This window comes from Topomyia yanbarensis, chromosome 1 (genome assembly GCF_030247195.1).
Source record: "Topomyia yanbarensis strain Yona2022 chromosome 1, ASM3024719v1, whole genome shotgun sequence".
Taxonomy (NCBI): Eukaryota; Metazoa; Arthropoda; class Insecta; order Diptera; family Culicidae; genus Topomyia; species Topomyia yanbarensis.
Window position 1 is genome coordinate 170,736,225 of NC_080670.1, and position 22,230 is coordinate 170,758,454.

The 22,230-nt window shown below is 38.8% G+C and overlaps 1 protein-coding gene and 1 long non-coding RNA gene across 4 annotated transcripts in view; one reads left to right on the plus strand and one right to left on the minus strand.

Annotated features, from left to right (window-relative positions):
• LOC131681153 (uncharacterized) overlaps nt 1-22,230 on the minus strand; it is a 1,013,105-nt gene that overhangs the window by 454,776 nt on the left and 536,099 nt on the right. The gene's annotated exons all lie outside the window — the stretch shown is intronic.
• On the plus strand, nt 18,505-19,747 carry LOC131681308 (uncharacterized). Its single transcript, XR_009303893.1, has 3 exons — nt 18,505-18,560; nt 18,631-18,725; nt 18,821-19,747. It is a non-coding gene; the product is annotated as an uncharacterized LOC131681308 (long non-coding RNA).

Below are 22,230 nucleotides of genomic sequence, written 5' to 3' on the forward strand. Positions count from 1 at the left end.
CAACTTCGTCCTGTTTCGCTTTAAGTTCAGTGCAGCAGCCCATCCCGGTAAGCCATACCTCAGTATTGAGGATAAGACACTCGCCAGAAGAAGTTTTGTGTTGCATCTTGCTCTTCCGATGTTCGACATTTATTTATTTTTATTTATTTATTTATTTGTATGACGTTACATCAATTAATTTGATATAATCTGATTAACAAATCTTCTCCATAACACCCGGTTTGCGGCTGCCTTTCTCCACCGTCCAACTTCCAGACCTTCCAGATCTTGCTGCATCTGATCAGTCCACTGTGCTCCTTGTCGTCTTGTACCTGCCGGATTTGAGCAAAACACAATTTTAGCAGGGTTGTTGTCCGGCATTCTCGCAACGCCTGCCCATCGTATCCTTCCTGCTTTGGCCACCTTCTGGATGCTTGGTTCGCCGTAGAGCCTGGCGAGCTCGTGGTTCATCCTTTGCGTCCACACACCGTTTTCCTGCACGCCGCCAAAGATCGTCATAAGCACACGGTGCTCGAAGACTCCGAGTGCTTGCAGGTCCTCGTCGAGCATGGTCCAGCCTTCGTGCCCTTAGAGGACCACCGGTCTTATCAGCGTTCTGTACATGGTACATTTAGTGCGCTGGTGATTTTTTTTTCTTTTGGGCCCATAGTAGGCACGACTTCCATTCTATTGTGTCTTCGAATTTCTCGATTGTTTTTATTATTTATTCAGCCGAGGTATATGAATTCCTCTACTACCTCGAATACATCCCCGTCGTTCGTAACACTGCGAGATGATTCCCGTTCGGTCTCTCCTATTAGCATGTACTTTCTTTTAGGCGCGTTCACCACCAATCCAACTTTTGCTGCTTCGCGTCTCAATTGGGTGTAAAGCCCAACCACCGTTTCAAATATTCTCCCAATAAGGTCTATGTCATCTGCAAAGCAAAGCATATGGCTGGATCGTGTAAAAATCGTCCTTGAGTTGTTGAACTCGGCTTTCCGCATAACGCCTTCTAGTGCTAAGTAACAGGTACGAAAGACCTTGTCTTAGTCCCCGGCAGGATCCGAATGAGCTTGAGAGTTCACTCGAAATCCTCACACAGTTTGGCACCACCTCCATCGTCGCTTTAATTAATTTTGTTAGCTTTCCGGGGAAGCCGTGTTCGTTCATAATTTTCCATAGCTCTGTGCGGTCGATGCTATCGTAGGCCGCCTTGAAATCGACGAACAACCTTCTCTAATATATTCAACACGGAATCCAAAACGGCAAGAAAAACGTTAGGTAAGTTATAGTAATCTATCAAGGATATAACTGCAAAAATCTTTCGTTACTTAAATAGTTTTCTGTTTTAATAACCGCTGGCATTGGTTATTTTTCAGAAAAGAAAAAATGTGTTGTTCTCGCGTGTCTGAGCTATTTTGGTGCATCCGGAAGTTTTACCACCTTTTTCAAAATTCCCTATCCAGTGTTTCATAAATGAAAGCAGCTCTTGCACTTCTCCGGTAAGCGCCGAACTTATATGTTCAGCTCATTTTACTTCGGCGGATATTATTGCAAGTAAGAAAAGCTGCGAAAACCGCATATCCTTCCTTTATTGGACGGACGGATTCTCCGACGTAATGCAGGACGTTCATGGTCGCAATATGACAAAAATAACATAACCTTTTATAATTCAGAGTAGATTTTGCAATACTTCAAAACTTCATGAGCTTTAACTTTACCAAATTGCGCAATAAAGTAAAAGTAATTTCTTACCATCACTTTTATATTCCATATCAAAATAATTTGTATTTACCTGTAAGAATATCGTTTAGAATTTCACTTCCTCTATAAAAAATAACCCATCATCCTTTTTGTAATTGCAGGCCTGACAGACAGGTGTTTCACAACACGTTTTAGTTTTGCTTTGATTCTTCAATTGTTGAATGTTAGAAGCAAAAACGCCATTTTGAAGCCGCCATATTGAATTTTTGAAAGAAAATCATTTTATAATTATCGAAAAATAACAAATAAAAGACCAAAAGCAGATTCTCAAATATTTCATGATTTTTTCGCCGAATCCAGGAGAAGGTCCCCTTAGAATGTTCATCAAAGAAGCCACTAAGGACGTATCTGGTTTATTCACCAACGTTATTGATTCATACTTCATAATGATTTACACAAACACTTTCTGGTTGAATAGGGAGGGGAGGATCAAGCGCCCCCTGTGCCACCATCGGGAGCTGCCAGGGCAAGTTAGATGCCTAATTGTGTTATAGAAATCTGGGCATTTCAACAGGTAAAGGTCTAACAATAAGATAAGATAAGCGCCGATGGTTATTGTGATTGAAACACAGAATTTAATATAGCATCAGGATTACGACAGGCAAGTTCCTTCAGTTTCTAAAACTGCGAAGTTTAGCCTGGCCCCAAGAATCAGCTCCATCAAACACGTGAAACTTCCATCTCCGATAGCCGCGCCTTCCCGTGAGAAAGTTGTCACTCACCTAGGACTACAACTAATTCCCCCTTGGATAGCAATATTTACACCATCAGAGCACCGACATGGATATGTATGGCCCTCTCCCCTCGTGCCCTCTTCCGATCTTATCAGCTCTGATGCTGTTAGCAGCGTTCCGTAATCCGATTTCCCACCACGCAGCAGCCAGCCCGGTTGCTGTTTTGTTCATTATTTATTGGATCAAACTTTTCCCATTAGGAGCCGCTTAGTGCGAACAACTGCAGCAACACGGTAGAATCGGTTCGGCACATTACGGAATTAGGTTGCCTGGGAGTGACTTCCAATCGAACTAACGGTATATATTTAGTTTGCGATGGAGCGGTAAGTATGGTGAATTGGTGACACGGGCATCTATCCGGTCGGAGTAAAAAAACAACATTGTAGTTTCAATATCGGTGTAACAGTCTGAGCTTTCACGAGATCAGACCATCGATGAATAATTACATTATAATTGAATTCTGATCTCAGTTCTGCCACGTCGTTAAATATTAATGCGTCGCACACGCGACAAATTCAGTCGCGCGGGTTGATGGATGGGAAATCTGCTATGATGACTACAGGTGTTTTCATTATTAATTTTCGGTGGTTCGTAAAGTTCAGATATACCTAAATTTAAAATAGTTCAGAGAGTCATTAGTGAGATCTAGCCGAAAATAACAGCAATAAACAGACAGCTTTATCGATGAGAAATTTGTTTTTCGACTTCGTCTCATCAGTAACTTGGCAGAGTGACTTGGTCGCCAGATTGACTCTGAATTGAAACAGTGCTGCGTCACCAGTTATTTGCGCGTTAATGCAGGTAGTGCTTCACTTTTTGAGTTTGGTTAAGTTGGTCGAGTCGCAAAATCTTCGACTTGTGAAAATGGTATAGTCCAACTTCCTAAATTTGAAATACGAAACCAATCAATGTATGATTCATATCATAATTTCCTGTAAAGAATAAATTATGAAGTAAAACAACGCGCGATATGAGTGCTGCAGTCGCACTTTCGATACTTCGAAGCACTGCCATGGCTTGTTTACTCACACAACAATTGTTCCAATCGGACTCGATTTGTTTGCTTGATTGATTGAACGATTGAAACGGCACGGATTCACAGTACCAAACAGACCCCCTCCCCCCTACATCTTTACACCCTGTGCCCAGGGGGCATTGACTGTTGAAGGCTCGTTTGGGCCCACGTTTGAATGGTAGAGCATCCGTAGAACTGATTCGTGCTGTTTCCGATTGGCAAGCAAATTCGATTGCCTCTTCGGTTCATTGTTTATTCATCGATGAGAAGTTTGCTAATTGAAAAAATGATAATGTTTCGCTACCGCCGAGTTGTCCTTCGGGACGAGTTCGGTCTAGCGGGAAGAGGTAGGAGAGCGAGAATTGTTTTCGCCGGGGTTGTGGTCTTCCGGGTCGTTCGTATTTTTAGTCGTGGTGACACTCACTGACGACTGTTTGTATCGATCTGAGAACCGCAGTGGAGATGAAAAAAATAATTCGAACCCAAACTTCCTTGGGATTGTTTACCGGAAGTTTAGCACTAACCGTCTAACATCTAAACCGAGTTCGATTTCGATAATCAATCCTCACAACGGAACTACTCGAAGCTGAATTCCGATTCATACCACACTCAGTCGAACTTCGCAAAACTTCTACGTAATCGCAAAAAATGCACTTCAAACTTTTTTTTATGATCCCGAGAATTACACACCTATTGTGCCGCTGTAATAATCATTCTAACAAGTCTCACAACTCAATGCGCCCACATTTATTCCCTTTTTTATTGTGGCTGGCTGCCAAATTTTAAATTCACCACTGCTGCCTGTGGAACGAACGCCGGGCTGGGAGAACTTCCAAGCCACACTGCCTAGGGTGACCATATCAGACGAGTAAAAAACCAGGACAGTCGAAAGGGTGCTGCATCCCCCCATTACCTCTCAATCGACATTGCCTTTTCCGCATGTTCTCGGCAGTTAAAAAGTTCTGGGGTCTGGCAGGCAGAGCTTCGACAGTAAAAAAGTTCTGGGAGGCTGGGAGGAAGAGCTCGTCTTTCATCGGAATTCGATTACCGATAACCTTTTTCGGATTTACACAAAGGCAGTTCTTGCTACACTACCATCAGCAAACTTTTCATGCTGAGATGGTCTGTGCAGGACCGGAGAGGAGTTTTCAGTACTAAAAACACGACATTGACGTAAATCAGAAACATCAACGATCCCAAGTAGCTTCCCTGCGCTATGCCTGGCAATCTCCAATGTCAACCATTATCTCTCGATTTGAGAGCTGCAAAACCAACCATTGTTACCAAAAATATCTCCGTTTAAACGATTGTTATATGAAAACTGGCGGATAGTTTGGAGTAAATAATATCAGTTTGAGCCCGAGCTAGAAAAAATTGACATCCCTGCGTGAACTTGAAAGAAAACAAAATTCAATTCATGCCCGTCGTGATGAATGAAATGATTGGTTCATTTCCCTCATCAAACAGAATTTTGTTTCCATTCTACCTATGAGAGAGATTATTGAGCAAATGTGCACCAGATATAGATTATGCAGTTCACTTATGCTCGAAAATGTAGAAGCAGCCAGTTTCTGCCTACAAGCTGTCCACATAAAAACAAATAAATGCTTTCGTTGGTGAAGGAATTTATATTTCTTCTGCACTTAAGCATTCCATTCTGCATGAAATTTCAGTCAGTTGGGAAGTTAATGAATCAGGGAGGGAATTTTGGTTTCGGTAAATACAAGCAGAAATGAGTAACTGATTTTGAAATTTCGCAGCACTGGTTTGACCCCGACATTCCATACTCCCTGTTATGTAGGATGCTAGACTCGGCGGTTAGTCGCTGTTCAGTGTCCAGGCGTGAAGACATGGTATTCGTCCATTAGTTATGTCATTTATTTGACACGCCTCAATGCATTACCTAAGCCGTGGGTCTTATAATATTATCAATGTGTAAATAAAAATAAATAAATCGAATTTTAAAATATATCCATCGGATCTTGTGTATGCGTGTGTTACTTTGCGCAAAGATCTTATTTCTTGTTGGAGAGATATTTATGTACTTCATAGCCTCTTGTTGCTTGTGGATCACTTAGTCTGCTTTCTCTCGGTTTATCGTTTTAACTGCTATCCTCGCTGTTAATGTTGTATGGGCTCTCACAATTACCTGGTTTGAGTTGTTTGTGGGGCCTATGGGTCACGATCGCGTATCCGCGCTCTTTGTTATTTACTTTATTATCAGTGGTGCTGGCAGTTGATTGGGAAGTAGTAGGCGCATCACAATGATCGTTCACGCTGTGCGTAGGTTCTGTATTCGTTGGTGCAACTCTGGTGGTTTGTGATTTAGTTGATGTTGATGAAGGGCTGTATGATGGGTATGCTTGCAGTTGATATTGCTTCGTTAGAGGTTTGTGTACGTTTCTCGTAGTGTGTCTTCTTGTCTAACAACATAGGGCACGCAGGAATCTGTCCTTCATACGTGCACAGCGTGATTTGAGATTTGGTCATGCGTTTTGCTTAGAATTGAAAGTTCAGATATGAAAGAATAACTTTTGTCACTCGTATTCTCATGCAACAAACACCGTTGGAAATATCAAGAAAAATTTTCTCCAGGTTTCAAACTTAAAGGACGTATTACGTATTCCGACATGATGGTTGTAATAAATTTATTAATAGTACACAAGTGTAGATCGTGCTGACGCATATCAACCTTATCATTGCCAATAAAAACGGGTACCTTGGTCCTAACATTATCATGCTCAACGACGTATTGCATATTGTCTTCCATAGCGTAGCTTTCCGTTATGGCCAAAGTTTTAAACGTTATCAGTAACGAGTGTGGGCTTGTATAACGACGATTTCCGATAGTCTAAACTGCATTTGCAAATTTGCTGTTCAATTTTGCTGTTGAGTTTCAAACATGTTGAAATGACTGATTGATATCGCACCAATGAAAGTAACGGTGCTTTATTGTTCACACTGGCTTGGGACGAATTTTATTATTCGACTGCTTTTCTTGTTTATAGTACTATGCTATATTTATAGTACTGGCACGGTACATATAGACAGCAGACTTTAGGTAGAAACGTTGGTTTGATTCACTGCACTGTTAACAAGCAGAGCGATTGATTAGGTACTAGTAATTGCATGATCCCCAGCTCGAGAGAGCGCTCAATGAAATTATTCCACGATAGTTGCTATTTTTCTTTTTATGTAATGGATTTCCAGTAAGACGAAAAAAAGCCATTAGCAAGAGAACTCAAGTAGAAGCAGAAACACCAAAACGCGGATGTGTCTTTTGAAAGGTACCAAAGGGAATTCTTCGGGTCCCGGATTGAAAGACGATTTAAGCCGAGAAGAAGCGCTGGTAACCATTGTTTCATCGATATTGACGAGGCACTCTTAAGATTAAAAAAAAACCATTGGAAGGTACAATTGGGAGATTCGACTGTATTAAGTTTTGTTTGTCGCATTCCGATTGAGGATGAGTATACGTTGCAGTTATGGTTGCGGTCAGTCGTAACTGCGATCTGGAGCATAGTGAAAATCGAAGACTGAATAAATAGAAATATATTTGGCTTACAGTAGAAAAACCAGGACAAATCAAGCATTTTCCTCGACTTCCCAGGACACCAGGACAGTAAATGCAAAACCAGGACATGTCCTGGGAAACCAGGACGTATGGTCACCCTAACACTGCCTAACTATTCCCGCTGGATGGTGGGAGCTTCTGAAAAGCAAAACTTCTCCAACAACCAGCAGAATGAATGGTTCTATGGTCTGATATACCTATACCTACAGTGAAGAACGATTGCCGCACCGATATGCAAATGTAGGCCAGGCTACTGAGGGCTAATAAATCTCCTTCCGAAGAAAGAGGAGAAAAAAAACGAAACTTTCCGATCCCCCACCTACCGTAGGGCTTTCCCCGCCTACTGTGAAAAATCGACTGCATTCGATTTCAGGGGATTAAATATTGATTGAACTTTTCGGTTTGGAATCGTGGGCGGGATGGGGGGACGCGATAGGCAACCATCCGCAGATCCGGGGGTTCTTCCCGTTCGAAATCAGTGAGTGGAGCATAATCTTTCGATTTGCTTTTAAATTGGGCATACTACTTACTTGACTGTGGTAAGGGTGGGATTCAGGGTGTCGGAGGGGTTGGAATTCGCACGAAATAGACAAAATATCAATTGGTACTTTGGTTTTGACGTAAGTAGGCGCTTTCTCGCTGTTATGAAGCTTCTTCATTCAAGAGCTTGCTGTAGTAAAAAGAATAATGACAGTTCGGTGGCACGATTCAAGTTAGCTTTGTTTTCTTTTGTATCATTCGAAAATAAAACTGAAATAACTGTTCCATTTTTCAATTGGTGATAAAGCAGTCGATGGGTTTTTATTTCATTGTTATAGGTTGCTTCGAACAGGGAATCCTAAGCCAAACGATTGTGATCAAAATAACTTTCGGGTTATGAAAAATTTATTGGACTGTTATTGTCATACCTACCTTTAGTGGCTTCCGATTTTTTCCCTCCCTTATTCGAATCATAGTCACTATTCAGAAATGATTTGATACGGAACGCATTCTAGTGCACCCGGAAATGATCAAAATCTGCTCTATTTATGGCGTAAACAGTGACTACACAATATTGTCTTCGCTATTACGCATAACCTCAAATCAATATCTTTACAAATAAACCCGAAATGGGTTTCACGTCAGGCATTCAAATGGCAATTTACGACCACGATAAAGCCAATTATGTAAATACGTCATTTCAATTCCAAGAATAATGATTATTCGCTATAAATAGGAAGCAGGCGGCGGATATACTACATACCAATATGCAGTGATTATCTCAAACTGAACTCGAAGCCGTTGAAGGTACATTATATTCTAGGAAACAACCAAATGATTATTTGGAGCACTAACGCGGCGCGTTAATGTTGAACAGTATTTTGGTGAGAGAATAACACGTTGAAATAGCCTAATAATATTTTTATTTGCCCTTGAGAGATCCGTAACTAAACAAAATAAAATGAAAGACTTATTTATTTCAAGCCTCTTTCTTAGTTACTGTTACTGTGAATCCCTTCAGTACCTTCACTGGCCATCGACCAATTGATTTATTTGACGTCTAGGACACCAACACAGTTGCAATGACAACATACATATAACGCGATGTTTTCAATTCGCCATCTGATTTAACCTCATTTAACAAAAAATTCTAACCGATTTAACCTCAATCTCGCACTAACACAACTGCACATCGATCAGTTAATGCCTTCCATTAAGTTAAAGTTCCTCATCATAAATCATCGTTACCAAAAAACTCAGATGCTTCAAACCATGACCATTTAAGATTTCCAAATTATGCCAGATCTTGGGCTGTCATTGTCCAGTCTTCTTAAACGTCCACCGTACACTCATCTTTCTCGATTACACACAGCTAACGAGTGCGGAGTCTGCACTAGAAAAACTCTAGTAAGAGAACTGCGAAGAGAAAAACAGCATTTTTGGCAACGTATGCCCCGGCATTGTATGGCAACACGTCCAATGTTATAAGGATAGGCAATGTTCGATTGGATTCGTTTTTTGACAGCTAAACGCGAATCCAATCGATCCAAAATGGAGTCTCCGCAGTTCTCTTTCTAGAGTTTTTCTAGTCTGCACCAAAGTCGACGAGCACTTCCAGGTTCTCTGTTTCAATATAATTTTAACCCTAGAACGTTGCGCTGGGGTACAAACGTACCCCACGCCTTCTTTGAAGCCTGGTGAAGACGACAATTCGGCATTTACCGACCTGAGACCCTAACCATAATTCAATTTAGAGTTCCTAGTAAGAGTAGGAAAAGGTGGTACAGCCTTCGTGGAAGCAGCTGTCAAAATTGGCGTGGGGTACATTTGTACCCCAGTGTACGGTTGCCGTTAGCGTTTCGTCAGGTTTCGTGCTGTCAGTGGAAATGTGACTCGTGACGAACCACTGCGACCAGTATTTAGATCTACTGTGGTTAATTAACAATTAGTATTATATAATCGTTTTTAATCATTTATCCAATTAATTTAATTTAATTTTGAAGTAGAAGAAAATCGTTTTGCCGATATTTATTGTTTATTTTTTATAGTTTTTCAAAACAATGGCTCGCAAGTATAATTTGCGCACAGTTACAGCTGTAACAGTAGCGTTACGTGTTACCAATGTATTACTGGTTAGAAATATTTTTTTATTTCAATTTCCACCCCATTTCGTGGTATTTTCCAAAACCCGATTTTTGAACTTTCACTCTTCCAATTAATTGCACTTTTAAAAAATATCGAAATTCCATTTTATACCGTTTCTAGATTATTCGTTCAACTTTTAAAAACCATTTGATTTTTTCTCAAATCGGTTGAAAATTCGCAAAGTTTTAGTTTTTTTTGTGAAAAAAGTCAAAATCGCGATTTTTTCGCTTATTTTTGTTTAAACCAATTTATGCATCATTGATTCAATAAATTCTATACTTTCGCTTACACAGCTGCTTTTGCAAATAAAAAACAAAGAATATGATGTATTATACATTTCTTTTGTTTGCATTTTGACCTGCGAAAATTACGATCAAACGCGTACATTTGTACCCCAGTGCAACGTTCTAATATGGAAAATGCAAATGCAACGTTCTCAATGCGGTATATATAGGTGTGGCAGAACACACGGTTTGCCACTCATGTAAGATTCATCTTACGAATACCAAAGAGCCCTCTTCGCCATACCTGTATATACAACATTGCAACGTTCTACCCGGTCAAACCATTCGGAATTTGATTCGGAATCCTGAATGGAGTCAGCATGGATTCCAAATCAAATGCATCAACCGATTCTGAATCGGAATCGGTTGTTGCATTTGATTTGGAATCCAAAATGACTCCATTCAGAAATCCGAACCGGTTCCGGAATGAGTTTAACTGGGTAGGGTTAACTTTCATCTCTCTTCCGGTATTTGCGTTGCATGCCCAACCCAGCCACCATGTACACGCTCATTCAAAACTACTCAAAATTTGAGTTCAGAGCACTCAATTTAAAAAAATAGTGGCAATTAGGTTCTTTACTGGCACAGTTAACCTCACTTTTCTTGACAGTTCGCTTGTACTGTTTACATGGACTTGGAAAAATTTGTGGACGACTAGATTCGCTCGAAGAAAATCGTAAAGATAAAAGATCATGCCTTCACAGAGAACAGACATCCATGATCGAACAAAAATATTTAAAAAACGTGTGTAAACATTTGAATTAATATACGATAAACACTAGCGCTGCCACATCAACCTATCTCTACTATCCGTCAAATCCATTCCGGAACCGGTTCGAAATCCTGAAAGGATTCAGTATGGAATCTTGCTCAAAGAAAACAACCGATTCCGACTCTATCGGTTGATGCATTTGAGCTGGAATTCATGCTGGAAGTCCGAACCGGTTCCGGACTAGTTTGACTGGGTAGAGGAATAACCGCTGTCAATTCTGTCGAACTCAGCCACAAAAAAACATAACGACAGTAGCGCACCTGGTTTGGATATCCCAACTACCTTCGAAACCGTTAGAGATTTTACACAAGTTGAATGCTGAAGATGGACGTCTGTTCTCTGTGATGCCTTGGACCTATTGGCTGTAGAGTCGACGCGGAACATTCAGAAACTGAAAGGTAGATTTCTCTGACTTTTGTTTCTATTCAAATCTAACTTTCTTTCTTGTTTTTATAGTTTCTGCCATTACTATGAAGTGCCGATTGGCATGAAAGAGATGTCCGAAAACATCATCTTATTATATTTCCGGACATCACTAGCGCCTAAAGGTACAGGTAAATGATTATTGAAGTACCGATGAAGTTCTGTAGAATAATATTGAAAATACTGAATGATTTTTTTTTATTTTCATTATGAGTAAAATGTTCTCAAATTTGACATTTGCATCCCAAACTCAAAACTGAGTAAACGAGACAAACTCATTTTTTGACTACGTGCACTTTTTATGAAATACCCTAGTAACAATTCAGGTTTTATAATACACTACAAGGGCAATTTAAGTTTTAAGAGTGGCTACCAGAGTATCATAAAACCACTATTGTTACCAGGGTAGAGTGGTCGGCCACTCAAATTTGAGTTGTTATGACTGAGCGTGTAGTGCTTTGTTTGCCACAGCTTGTGGTTCATGGAAAAATGAAATCCGAATCTCCGGAGCTTGTCTGCGTTTATGTTTTTCTTTCGAATTTTCAGTGACATAGAGTGCAGGTAGATTACTTCGTATAGCCCTAAAGCTGTTCGCAACGCTGATGCATTCAATATGGGCTGTTCTATTTTTCATCACCGACTAAAACAGATCGATCGCAATGCTGAGATGCAGTTCTATTTTTCGAGCACTTTTTTGGATCAGACTTAAAACAGCTCGACTATTCTGTTTTAAATTTTTCATAATTTAAAACACGAATAGAACACAGCTCTAAATTTTTTTCATTAGTATGTGTGACGACTGACAGCAGAAAAAACTTGTGTCACATAATTGACAGGCAATAACAAAATCAATTAAAAAACATTTAGAACAGGTAGCTAAATCATCGCGTTGGGAACACCGTGTTCTAGATGTATTTTGACAGTTCTAAATTATCCGACGGCTTGTCCCCTGTCAAAAAAATGCGGACGAACATGGTCAGGCGATTTAAAAAGTTTGACGTTTGACTCAACTCGCCTTTGCTAATTGCCCCTAGGAACAAATGCGGTTTAAAGGCAATTTCAATATTTAGACAAATTTTCTGAAATGGACTTGGTTGTTCTTGCGTTTTTCAAACATGGTGGTTCTTGTTTGGCTTAAACTTAAGATAATTTTTTTAACGATTGGCGTGTTCTCGCTTATATTTTGTTTGTCTAGTGCACTTCATTTAGCCAACGAATGTGGGAAATTGTGGAATCGTGTGTAAATACAGTGGAACAAGATATCTGACCTAAAATCTTAATAAAAGTCAGATTGTGGTAAGTTTTGGTGTGCAATGCCAATTTCACCATTGATTCTTCCTAAAGTTCCTAGTGTAGTGATAAATTTATCTGAGTAGACAATGAATCGGAAAATAAGTAATATTTGTAATTTTCATATTAGGCAATTAAGGGCGATTAAATGGCGCGTTCCTTGGGCGATTTAAGGGCGGGTAGAGCGGCTAAAAAATGACGGGGGCAAATCGCCCAAATGTTGCATTTGAAATAGCCCCCTTATTGCCAGCAACTAGCCCTTTTTGAATGGGTCATTTTGAAACAAATTTACATCATAGCATTGCGACATAGGACTTCTTGCTCTTCTTAATTTTTTGTACTGCCGTAAATCTGAAGACAACGAGCGTTCATCGTTGCCAGATTTATTCTGCATGTTTTACACAATTGCTGAAAATAATTGTACCTCAAAGATCGCACCTCAACCATGAATTCATACTACTAATCACATTTGGAAATAAAATTTTATTTTTATGCATGTCTCTCTTAAGGGGGAATAAGGGTTTCAGCGTAAAAAAGTTTCTAGTCTGCACCAAAGTCGACGAGCACTTCCAGGTTCTCTGTTTCAATATAATTTTAACCCTAGAACGTTGCGCTGGGGTACAAACGTACCCCACGCCTTCTTTGAAGCCTGGTGAAGACGACAATTCGGCATTTACCGACCTGAGACCCTAACCATAATTCAATTTAGAGTTCCTAGTAAGAGTAGGAAAAGGTGGTACAGCCTTCGTGGAAGCAGCTGTCAAAATTGGCGTGGGGTACATTTGTACCCCAGTGTACGGTTGCCGTTAGCGTTTCGTCAGGTTTCGTGCTGTCAGTGGAAATGTGACTCGTGACGAACCACTGCGACCAGTATTTAGATCTACTGTGGTTAATTAACAATTAGTATTATATAATCGTTTTTAATCATTTATCCAATTAATTTAATTTAATTTTGAAGTAGAAGAAAATCGTTTTGCCGATATTTATTGTTTATTTTTTATAGTTTTTCAAAACAATGGCTCGCAAGTATAATTTGCGCACAGTTACAGCTGTAACAGTAGCGTTACGTGTTACCAATGTATTACTGGTTAGAAATATTTTTTTATTTCAATTTCCACCCCATTTCGTGGTATTTTCCAAAACCCGATTTTTGAACTTTCACTCTTCCAATTAATTGCACTTTTAAAAAATATCGAAATTCCATTTTATACCGTTTCTAGATTATTCGTTCAACTTTTAAAAACCATTTGATTTTTTCTCAAATCGGTTGAAAATTCGCAAAGTTTTAGTTTTTTTTGTGAAAAAAGTCAAAATCGCGATTTTTTCGCTTATTTTTGTTTAAACCAATTTATGCATCATTGATTCAATAAATTCTATACTTTCGCTTACACAGCTGCTTTTGCAAATAAAAAACAAAGAATATGATGTATTATACATTTCTTTTGTTTGCATTTTGACCTGCGAAAATTACGATCAAACGCGTACATTTGTACCCCAGTGCAACGTTCTAATATGGAAAATGCAAATGCAACGTTCTCAATGCGGTATATATAGGTGTGGCAGAACACACGGTTTGCCACTCATGTAAGATTCATCTTACGAATACCAAAGAGCCCTCTTCGCCATACCTGTATATACAACATTGCAACGTTCTACCCGGTCAAACCATTCGGAATTTGATTCGGAATCCTGAATGGAGTCAGCATGGATTCCAAATCAAATGCATCAACCGATTCTGAATCGGAATCGGTTGTTGCATTTGATTTGGAATCCAAAATGACTCCATTCAGAAATCCGAACCGGTTCCGGAATGAGTTTAACTGGGTAGGGTTAACTTTCATCTCTCTTCCGGTATTTGCGTTGCATGCCCAACCCAGCCACCATGTACACGCTCATTCAAAACTACTCAAAATTTGAGTTCAGAGCACTCAATTTAAAAAAATAGTGGCAATTAGGTTCTTTACTGGCACAGTTAACCTCACTTTTCTTGACAGTTCGCTTGTACTGTTTACATGGACTTGGAAAAATTTGTGGACGACTAGATTCGCTCGAAGAAAATCGTAAAGATAAAAGATCATGCCTTCACAGAGAACAGACATCCATGATCGAACAAAAATATTTAAAAAACGTGTGTAAACATTTGAATTAATATACGATAAACACTAGCGCTGCCACATCAACCTATCTCTACTATCCGTCAAATCCATTCCGGAACCGGTTCGAAATCCTGAAAGGATTCAGTATGGAATCTTGCTCAAAGAAAACAACCGATTCCGACTCTATCGGTTGATGCATTTGAGCTGGAATTCATGCTGGAAGTCCGAACCGGTTCCGGACTAGTTTGACTGGGTAGAGGAATAACCGCTGTCAATTCTGTCGAACTCAGCCACAAAAAAACATAACGACAGTAGCGCACCTGGTTTGGATATCCCAACTACCTTCGAAACCGTTAGAGATTTTACACAAGTTGAATGCTGAAGATGGACGTCTGTTCTCTGTGATGCCTTGGACCTATTGGCTGTAGAGTCGACGCGGAACATTCAGAAACTGAAAGGTAGATTTCTCTGACTTTTGTTTCTATTCAAATCTAACTTTCTTTCTTGTTTTTATAGTTTCTGCCATTACTATGAAGTGCCGATTGGCATGAAAGAGATGTCCGAAAACATCATCTTATTATATTTCCGGACATCACTAGCGCCTAAAGGTACAGGTAAATGATTATTGAAGTACCGATGAAGTTCTGTAGAATAATATTGAAAATACTGAATGATTTTTTTTTATTTTCATTATGAGTAAAATGTTCTCAAATTTGACATTTGCATCCCAAACTCAAAACTGAGTAAACGAGACAAACTCATTTTTTGACTACGTGCACTTTTTATGAAATACCCTAGTAACAATTCAGGTTTTATAATACACTACAAGGGCAATTTAAGTTTTAAGAGTGGCTACCAGAGTATCATAAAACCACTATTGTTACCAGGGTAGAGTGGTCGGCCACTCAAATTTGAGTTGTTATGACTGAGCGTGTAGTGCTTTGTTTGCCACAGCTTGTGGTTCATGGAAAAATGAAATCCGAATCTCCGGAGCTTGTCTGCGTTTATGTTTTTCTTTCGAATTTTCAGTGACATAGAGTGCAGGTAGATTACTTCGTATAGCCCTAAAGCTGTTCGCAACGCTGATGCATTCAATATGGGCTGTTCTATTTTTCATCACCGACTAAAACAGATCGATCGCAATGCTGAGATGCAGTTCTATTTTTCGAGCACTTTTTTGGATCAGACTTAAAACAGCTCGACTATTCTGTTTTAAATTTTTCATAATTTAAAACACGAATAGAACACAGCTCTAAATTTTTTTCATTAGTATGTGTGACGACTGACAGCAGAAAAAACTTGTGTCACATAATTGACAGGCAATAACAAAATCAATTAAAAAACATTTAGAACAGGTAGCTAAATCATCGCGTTGGGAACACCGTGTTCTAGATGTATTTTGACAGTTCTAAATTATCCGACGGCTTGTCCCCTGTCAAAAAAATGCGGACGAACATGGTCAGGCGATTTAAAAAGTTTGACGTTTGACTCAACTCGCCTTTGCTAATTGCCCCTAGGAACAAATGCGGTTTAAAGGCAATTTCAATATTTAGACAAATTTTCTGAAATGGACTTGGTTGTTCTTGCGTTTTTCAAACATGGTGGTTCTTGTTTGGCTTAAACTTAAGATAATTTTTTTAACGATTGGCGTGTTCTCGCTTATATTTTGTTTGTCTAGTGCACTTCATTTAGCCAACGAATGTGGGAAATTGTGGAATCGTGTGTAAATACAGTGGAACAAGATATCTGACCTAAAATCTTAATAAAAGTCAGATTGTGGTAAGTTTTGGTGTGCAATGCCAATTTCACCATTGATTCTTCCTAAAGTTCCTAGTGTAGTGATAAATTTATCTGAGTAGACAATGAATCGGAAAATAAGTAATATTTGTAATTTTCATATTAGGCAATTAAGGGCGATTAAATGGCGCGTTCCTTGGGCGATTTAAGGGCGGGTAGAGCGGCTAAAAAATGACGGGGGCAAATCGCCCAAATGTTGCATTTGAAATAGCCCCCTTATTGCCAGCAACTAGCCCTTTTTGAATGGGTCATTTTGAAACAAATTTACATCATAGCATTGCGACATAGGACTTCTTGCTCTTCTTAATTTTTTGTACTGCCGTAAATCTGAAGACAACGAGCGTTCATCGTTGCCAGATTTATTCTGCATGTTTTACACAATTGCTGAAAATAATTGTACCTCAAAGATCGCACCTCAACCATGAATTCATACTACTAATCACATTTGGAAATAAAATTTTATTTTTATGCATGTCTCTCTTAAGGGGGAATAAGGGTTTCAGCGTAAAAAAAAACAATTTTTTTTGTGAAATCTTATTTGAAATTGAAGTGAAGTGAAGCGAATTGATCGAAACTTTTGTACATTAAACTGCATCATTTCAAAAACATTCTGTAATTTTTCCATTCAAAAAGATCGACAAGCGACTCGGCGACGAAGCTTTCTGTAGAATGTCTCTGGAAAAACACGATTTGCGGTGTTAACAGGGTTGCACTATTTTTCAAAGAATATCTGGCAGATCAACTAAATATGACTGGCAAAATCTGTCACTAAACAGCGACCTCAAAGTCATCAAAATTTATCAATCGATTTTTGATAAATTTGGGAAACTATGTACCAAATTTCCAAAATGTGTTTGCAAATACTTCTTTAATTTAAAAATCTGGCAGAATGAGAGGTTTGTCTTTTTGTCGGGAAGCTGCAAAAAACTCTGGCTGTGCCAGATAAATCTGACACCTGCCATTCAAAAACTACTTAACCGATTTATTTCAAACTTTGCATACACATTCTATGTAAAAAAAAATGCCCCATCTACTGTGAGTTGGGGGTCTTGCAAGGATCTGGTGGGGTTTGGGTAGCATCAGAGGGGGAACAACTTGACAGCTCCTAAACAGATCGTTGAAACCACTTTTTTTGGGTCTGTGGGTCTAAAATGGCGGATCAATCTTTATTCAAGAGCAATTTCTAAAAAAAGCGTAAACTTGTTCACAGTGAAAATTTTCTTGTTCAGATTTTTTTATTTACGATAATTCATTTTTAAGAATTTTTTGGGTTTGGTGTTGTTTTGTTATAAAAATAATGCATCTTTATTCCGATGCATTATTTTTAAATGATTCATTATTTTTTGGAATCATCAGCATACAAACAAGCGGCGCTTATGCTAGTTAGTGAGCATCTTCATTTAGTTTCAAGATATTAGGTAGTAATATTTGCATTGCAATGTAAACAACACACACAATGATACTGGACTGTTTTTCTCCCTCTCTGATAGAAAATGAGCTGTCATCACTTCTGAATTTTGTAGAAACCTTTGCACCGCATGCTGTCAGAAATAAACAATCGAAGTCAATCCTGCCTTTGTTAAATGCGAAGTGAAGAATGATAATCACAAAACTAAATGTATTTAAGATTAACGACAAACTTTCGAGAATTGTCATATGCGAAAGATATTTCAAGGGCGACGTCAAATCAAATCATGCATTTTACATTTTTTTTTGTAATCCTTTTATGAAACTCCAAAATGACGAATTAACTTGTTTGTATTTATATTAAATTATTACGCTGTTTTGAAATGATCATCCTGATTACCGCTTCCGAATGTAAATAAAGAAAACAAGTTCGTAAAAGACGTCACGGAATTTTTTTCTCGTATAGGAGTTTACAGTATCGCAATTTGTGGACTGCGTTCTATGGTGGCGACATCATTAGAAACACGGTGGTTTCATGCAACTTAGGTTAAACGTCAAGTTGCGGGAGGGTTGGGTAGCATAGGGCCAACGACACGACTAGACACTTGCATTTCAAAACTGTATCATAAATATGACTACCCCTCAGTAACTCAGGTAACTGGAAAAGTCAAATTTGACATTTGATATGAAAATGTATGAAACTAGCAACATTGACGAAAACTGTTATTTTTTTCAAATGGCCGTTGTTATTGGTGCAACCCCTGCAGTGAAAAAAATATGTGAGAACAAAACAAGCCGTTAGCAATATGATAAGTTTTCGAACAATTATGAATCTATTTAATCGTTCAAATTCTCTTTTTTCTAAAGCGGCAAAAATGCACTACGATAATATTCTGTTGTTTTCTCATCAATGGTTGTGCTGCGGCATTATTTACACTTAATCATAAGGCAACTCTAGGGCGGTATGTACACAAGATGAAGAATTTTTTCGGCTACAAAGATTATGTGGGGCTCAAATTTCGTTTCGTAATTTGATTTATCATTATAATCTCAACAGGACCCCCGTACAGATTTGCAGTGTGATGTTTGCAGACAGGGACAGGAGAAATGTCCACATCACAACCGCAATGCGTTGGGTGACAAGCCGTGGAAAGAGCTAATTGATCGATCGCGGTGGATAAATTTGTCACTCACATTTTGGAATTGGAACTCACAGACAGCTCCTGATGCGTAGTATTCTCAACATTAAAAACAATCTGAGGGATGCTCCGTGTCGGTTGTTGATCATAATCGTAAGAGCTTCATAAACAGCGAATTGGAGGAGCCTGGTGTATGATTTTTTTTAGATAGAAAAGTGCTCATGAAGTTTCATCTTATAGCTTTCTGTGGAATCAACCGTGCTTTCGTGCGTCTCCGCTGGACTCACGACAAATTGTACCGCATCGATGTACGTAAGCTGCAACAAAGTCTTTGTGGATGTTTGTCCCCTCAAATATGTGGGCAATTGGACGGGCGATGTGAACTGTGTGGTCACTAATTCCGTTTACTGTGTAAGATGTCGTATTTTACCGGAATCAGCATAGTAATCGATGGAGCAACGATAACGGCTGGCACAGCATGGAACGCAACAATTTCTTCCAATATTCGAAGTTTTCTCCCTATGCTTTTTACTATTCATGTCGAAGTCACGTTATCCTGTAACGCAGTACGACAAACGAAACAAGTCGTCGGATTCATTATCACCAGAGAAAGCCGCCTTCGAAACAACCCGATGCGTTTACCTCACCAAAACAAACAGTAAAAACTAGACTGGAAATCTGATTACGCAAAGCTAGCTGCTAATTGCATTCATAAATTAAAATTCTGCTCCACATGTATATCGGCCAAACAATAACCCGATCGATCACCTAGTAATTTCATAGAAATTTAAACTTCAGCGCTTCGTTGTATGAACTTGTTATTACCTAAACATTTTTCGGATGAATAAAACCAGTTATACATAATTCAATTAACTTTATATTTAAATATTTTTTTTTTGTTCAAATCGTTTATTTGATAAGGCACGTTGCGTTAGCTTAAAGGTGCCAATTTTGTTTTGTTTTCATTTTAAATTGCTTAAAACTAGGGGATTACATATTGATTTTTTTTAAATGAAACTAATGCGATTTTATAGCTATCTTATATATCTACACAAGGGGATAATATTATTTTCGTAAGATTAGGGGGGTCATTTAGTTTTTGTGGCAATATGGTTTGACATTTTTATCAGTGAGATTATTGGAGCAAATAATGTTTAACTAAGGGGGACAATTTTTTACGACTATCTTAAAAGTAGGAATAACTAGAGGGCATGATTGAATTTTGTAAAGATTCGTAATTATAGTTATTTTTGTGGGTAGAAGAGTTGGGAATTTTCAACGAGATTATATAATATAATAGTTAAAACTAGAAGAGACTAGAAGAGCTAAATGCTTCGTGATGATATTGGGCGGGGGGGTAGGGGTGTTACTTCTGGGTATAAGAGTCAGGGGAGGGAGGGTAGACAAAGATGGCAGGGAGAGAAAATTAAAATATCATTCTTGTGCATCAAAACAAACAACACTGAAACTACTGTAAAATAATTGCATTGGGAGGAGCTGCGGGTTGGTTCAGTGGTTTTGGTTAGAAAGCATTAGCAACCAGTATAAACTACTTCAAATCCTACAGAATGTCTTACGGACACTTTTTTTGCGAGTGTTTCATTGAGTAGTACGTCGCATCGTTAAGTGCACCATGCTCCGGATGAATCACCACCACTCCGATTATAGCCAGCAGCGAAGTGCAGTGGAGTCGAATGTCGTCCATCCAGATCACAATTTACGTTCACAGAATTAGAGAGTATAATCTGTCGAGCTGTATTAAGATCACCGGCTTTGATTGCTTCCCATGGGTGACGGTGATTGGAATCGTATGCGCTGCATGTAATAAAATTTCATTTCATTCAAAGCAAACCTACTCCGGAACAGGTTTGGAATCCCTTATGGATTCTCGCTCAAATGCAACAAACGATTGAGTCGGAATCGGTTGTTGCCTTTGAGCTGGAACTCATAATGAATCCATTCAGAATTCCTAACCGATCCCGGAATGGGTTTGACTGGGCCATACTGCATCCATTCAAGATTCCGAAGCGGTTCCAGAATGATTTGACTGCGTAAAATTAATGCCTTTGTAGCCTGTTTTTAGAGGAAGGCCAACAAGTCAATGGCAAGTATTTACTTTGTGAGGTTCATTTGTACTGATGTTATCTGTTGTCAGCGAGTAATGGTTTGTTCTAAATTTGTCACCATGCCAGTTGGCCTTTGGTTCCTATTAAAGAATAGGCATATTTTATATACAATAAAATTGGTTTTGCTTCAATATTTGCTATGCATTGATTCAAATATTTGTTGTGTTTAAAACAATAAAAGATATTATTTGATTTAACAAAAATGTTTTTTGTATTGAACATTTGACATGCATTGATCCAAATAGTTTATTAGTTTTATTCAACAAAATAAGCTCATAGATTCAACAAAGTTGTATGTTGTTTCGATTGTTGTTATGATAAATTCAATAAAAAATTTTGTTGGTCCAACTATTTTCCATGTTTGATCCAATAAATTCTTCAGAATTATTTCAACAATTGTTTTATTTATATATACATGTATTTTTTATTGAACACAGAACAACTTGGTAAATTTATTATTTCAACCCTCATATTATTTGACATTAAAAATTATTTTTCTGCGTGCAGAGTTAGCAATCTAGATCGACTGTCTGAAGGCAGATCTTGAAAAAATATTTAACACATCCTCTGTAACAAACTGGGCGGCCCTGCAGGGATACAATGCTGGTGTCGATGTTGTACGACAGCAACAGTCGACAGGCTTAAATGCCATCTTCTCTAGCGCATCGATGTAGCCTTGTTTGACAGAGTCCATCGAGTGCATCCACCTTGGCATCGTGACGCAGAAGTACGTCCATAATCTCGTAGTGCGAATTATCAGCTGAAATGTGCAACGGTGTTAGGAAGTCTTCGTTTTTCTCGTTCCACTGGCACCTTTACGTATCAAAATTTCGAGAACTTGTTTTCGCTTCGGGTACACTGAGTGGGCTACTGCATGCAATGGTGTGTCACCACTGTACGGGTGTCCAATTTTCACATGTTGAGCTGAGGTTCTTTTTCAGTCACTGAATATCAACCTGACAAGCATCCAACACACAATGCTCCTTATATTCATCTGAAAATTTGCGTTCAATATTCAAAATATTACTATATTTTATAGCTTAAACTTCTACTCACATGTAATGTTTTCCTGCGGTTCCCGTTCAGTTCGGTCACCTCAAAGTACCAAAGGAACTGGCATTGTCCTTGGCATGAACGTCGACAGCGTGCTGCAGCAGCATCACGACCCGCATGCGATTGCAACCGGCACGCAAACGAAATGG